General features: G+C 41.5%; 1 pseudogene; it reads right to left on the bottom strand.

Annotated features, from left to right (window-relative positions):
* Positions 1-3,849: 3,849 nt before the first annotated feature.
* Positions 3,850-4,005, bottom strand: LOC125933593 (uncharacterized; annotated as a pseudogene).
* Between the last annotated feature and the right edge of the window lie 768 nt (positions 4,006-4,773).

The following is a 4,773-nucleotide window of genomic DNA, read 5'->3' as shown; positions in this document are numbered from 1 at the left end:
GCCGGGTAAAAAACAGGTTCCAGTTGGAAATACGTACTGCCCTTTGTAATGGGACTGCCAAGAATGAATCATGTTCCAAATACGTCCTTTTAAAAGAATAATGCTGCCCTCTGACACCAACTTAATAGGTTTTTCCCTCTTTGGAAGTAAACTTCTTCTTCCTGTGCAGTTTCACTAATGTTTGTGAGTCAGATGCATATAATTGCCTGCCTGACTGTGTCCGGCCATCTTTGCTACAGTGAACTGCCTGCAGTTAACTCATCATTTGCATGCATGGGCTGGAGGAAGGTGAGATTTAGCCTTTGGCTGGGATCAGGGACCAGACGGAGGCATTGACCTGTATCTGCCTTTACTGCTGATGGAGACTTTGTCAAATAGTATTGACTGTCAGGAGTTTTATCCCCTGATCTGTAAGGTAGTATCAGAATGCCCATCTTACCGAAGGAGCTAGAAGACAGACGGGATAATGTGTGTGAACATACTTGGATGCTGTAAATCTCTATGTAAATGTTAAGTATGTTCTCCATTTTAAAATCTGCCAACACATATCTCTTGGGTGTGTTAAACCACATACATCCATGCTTCCAATCAACCAGAGACCTTACTTTCTCTGGGCCATGTGGCAGAGAAACAAAATCTAAATTATTTTGTTTGAACTGCTGTTTCACTTTAGAAACTATGAAGTCTTCAGAGAAAATAAATATTCTGTGATAGTCACAGCTGTGCCCCTATGGGAGCAATTAGGAGAATCTCATAGGCAAAATTATATATAAAATATGCCCCAGGAGATTCATTTTTCCACTGAGCCATTCCATAAAAATGGGAACCATTCCTATCCATACCCCATATCATTCCCTAAAGACATAAAATCCTTGTAGATTATCAGGGTTACTTATATTTTGTTGCAAATATAAATATTAGTTATATAGGCTGTTAGGATTTATTATTTATAACACATAGGGTCACCTCAAATGCTTAGATACCATTTATAAAAGGTAAACAATTTGTTTTCTTGCAAAAATAGACTTAAACCCATAAAGGATCCTTCCCACTCTAAAGATAATTCATGTCTCTTTACCCTCTAAGGAAATTAAAATTTCTGGCCATGAGCTTGGCGTGCATCCATTACTGGTATGCCCATCTGTCCAGGACCGCCCCATCTCATAGCACATCTGAATGACCACATAAATCTGCTTCCTAAGCCACACTTGCTGGCATCTAAAATTTCAAAGACAGAATCATCGACAACACCCACAGCTAAGAGAAGTCAAGCAGAAGAATCGTAAAGGCCATTTGTTTGGAGAGAAGGTGGCCACTGGTAAGAATCAAAGAATGGGGGTACAGAAGTCAGAATAAAGGACTTAAGGTAGGTTTGGATGCTAGGAAAATAGAAGCACAGATACTCATTTGCTTGACAGATACATTAGCAATGGAAAAGGGGAGAGGAATAGAACAATGCCCCAAAGGAAGTCATGCATCTATTTTCTTGGTTGCTTACAGCCCCAAAGGCCCATGTTTCAAGACCAAGGGAAAGGAGTTAATGAGATCTTACCAGCTGTAAACTGTGCCATCTTGGACAAGTTACTTGACTTTTCTGAGCCTAAAAAGTTTCTTCTGTAAAAAAAGGGATGATACCATAAATTTCACTGCTAATGAAGTAATTCATGAAATGCCTAGCTTCGCATAGTACGTGGCACCCATTAAATGATCAAGAAATAAGATGCTGATTAGCAAAAAGAAGGAGGATGAAGAAAAAGAACAGCCAAAGCAGCAACAGAAGAGGGACAAGGTGGGGAAGGAGATGATCCTGGAGAAGCTAGAAAGGGATTCTCTGCAATGAGAGAGAATAAGGATGGGTGCACGTGCAGGTAGAGGGAGAGACGTTCTGGCAAAAAGTTAGGAGGGGAAGTTCCTGATGGACGTTTCCAGTTTCCTCAACAAAGGACAGACACATGTCTGTTTTGCTTTGTTTTGTTTTTGAAACAACTGGGAGGGGCACTTAGGTTCCTTCCACCCTCCCATTCTTTCCTTCTTTCTCTTTAAGGGAAAATGAGCAGGAGTTCCTGAGTGTTTCTTTTTCAGTGTTTTCTACCTTCATGTGAGATTTAAAGAACTAATGTTCATTCTGTAGGCTCTTGTAAAGCATTCCGAGCTCTTCTGAAGAAGGAGCCGTAGAAAGGGAAATAATAGCTCTAAGGAATGTTGAAAGCCTTACAGTATTAATGTAATGATATGCAGCCCAGAAATGGATCCCAGAGCCAGAGAAGCTTGGGTATCGGAGAGAAAAATGTAAACTTAATTGGAAATCTTGCCCAACCTTGTATCTGCTATGCACTATTTACTCTGTTTGGGGGCTTTCCTTGTAATTGGGTTATTAAAATGCAATCACTTTCCCTTTTTAGGTTACCTGAAGCCATATCATTTTTCCCAAGCAAAGTGCAAAGACGAAAGTTAAAATAAAAGCCTGGCTTTGCATATCACGTAAAATATCTTTGAATGGATTTATCCATTTATTGAAGAAATGTTTCATGAGAACCTACTATGTGCTAGGCATTTTGCATTTAATGGAGATATACGCCTCATGACTTCTAGAATTGTTAGGAGAAATTTCAATTCTGGATGAAATGATAAATAAACATAAGCTATTGTCTCCCTTCCTCAAACCCAACTTTGAAGATTTGGGGAAAAAAGCAAAAGACATGTGGATGTAACCCTGCACTTAACAGCAAAACCGTGAATTATACATAGGAAGACAGAAGGTGGTTGAGTCTCGTGCATAAGGAAAATGACAGCCTATATCAGGAGAAGCCAAAAAGCCATAGGTGGGAAGTGTGCTTGGGCGGGGGCGCTGGCTGATGGTAACTTTTTCTTTTTTCCACCTTGACCTCAGTGGACTACTGACTTGTCACTTCCGTGGCAAATCACCTCCCTAGCCCAATACTCCCTAGGGGCAATCAGGTGATGTGGGGGCAGAGCTGGAGCCCCTCTGGGGTGATAAATGTAGGGAGGCTGGTCAGCCCCTGCATATTTCCTCCTCATATCCCACAATGCCTAAAGCAAAGAGGGATGGTTTTTGGAAAAGAACAGTTACCAAGTTTCTCTGAGGGTGAGAGTCTGGGAGGTGGGGGTAGGGGCTGGAAGGTAGGAGCAGAAAGCAAACTGGGAGTGGTTTATTTCTTTTTAAGTAATTTCCACACCCAGTGTAGGGCTTGCTTGAACTCACAACCCTGAAATCAAGAGTCAGAGGGTCCACGTACTAAGCCCATTGGCCACCTGGGAATGGCTGATTTCTAAGAATAACACCAGAGGTGGTCCCACTTGAAGTATCCTCCTAACCCCACAGTCTAGCGTTTGTCTCTCCCTCAGGTACACATTACTCTCTACCTTAACTGAAATTCCCAAGGGAACACGCAGGGGGTAGATAATGAGACATCGGCAGGGCACACGGACCCTGAAAGACAACATACTGACAGACCTGTAGCGGAGAAATTTAAAATAAGCCCAATAAATATCTTGAAATATCTTGAAATAAACAAACATCTTTAAATAAATATCTTTAAACTTGAAACATGAAGGAAGAGCAAGAAGTTATGAATACGACACAACGGGAGATCCTAGGTATGAAAAATCCAAGTGTAGAAATGTAAAACTCAGTTGATGTGTTGAAGAGTTGAATGGCTACTTTCAAAGAAGAAAGATAAATTTAGGAGAGAGAGATGAGGTGTAGGAGGTGTGGGTGAGTAAAGGAATTAACAAGCTTTATTTTTGGTTTACATATGCAATGACCTCCTATTACTTCTCCCTTACAAAAACCAAAGTACTACCAAGGCAACCAAAACGAATGCTCCAGATGTGACCACCATGACAGAGACGAGCTAACGGGATGGAGGAGAGTGTGTGAATATTCTTCTAATAGGAAAAACACCTGTAATAATAAAATGAATAACAACTAAAGCCTAATAAATTATACTACACTTGATCTTAGCCAGAAGGCCGAGAAGCGATAAGCCTAATAAATTATAAAATAAAAAAAATGTGTTTTGGCAGGGGGAGAGGAAAAGGGGTGAAGACTGAGATGGGCTGGGGCTGTTGTCTTCATAATCCTGGAGGTAAAACAGTAACATCCTCATTCAAGTACATGGAGAGCATGTAATCACTCAGACTATGTCCCTTTGGATCAAAGGAGCCCCCTCTGAGACCTCATTTCTGAAATCCACGTTCAGTGTAAGTCTTATGCCCAATGGCTCCCCCCAAAAATGCAACCATTCCATACTCAAGCCAGACCTTAGCAGTACCCAAATGCAAAATATAAACACATTATTGGGATACTATTTCCATCACTTTCTCCGCCCCCCCCCCCCCCCCCGCCCCACACCCTCTCCTGGACTATTAGATTTTAGATTACAAACCATCCTTGGGAAATTTCCATCCTTGGAAAACCATCCTTGGGAAATGCTTCTGGTGTTTCTGAGCCTGGCTCAGCGAATAAGCAGATGATTCCTTAAGCAGAATGATAGAACTTCCACTCTGCAGTTACCCACCCTTTTCTCTGCAATAGCTTTTAGAGCAGCCTTTCATCTGCCTTCAATTCGTTGGTCCTTCTCTAATTAGCCCAAGTATTTCATTATCAGCCCATGCCTGGTCAATCATCTGGCTACCAGCAGTATCAATCAACAAGACATCTCCGATTTAATCTGTAGGCTCACAGCACTGGGACGTCATGTGTCCTCTTCTGTCAGAGATTTATTAAGGAGGGAGGATTTATTGCCCTCT

Source organism: Panthera uncia, chromosome D2 (genome assembly GCF_023721935.1).
Source record: "Panthera uncia isolate 11264 chromosome D2, Puncia_PCG_1.0, whole genome shotgun sequence".
NCBI classification, from domain to species: Eukaryota; Metazoa; Chordata; class Mammalia; order Carnivora; family Felidae; genus Panthera; species Panthera uncia.
The sequence above is the reverse complement of the archived record's forward strand: the minus strand, read 5'-3'. Positions and strand labels throughout refer to the sequence as shown.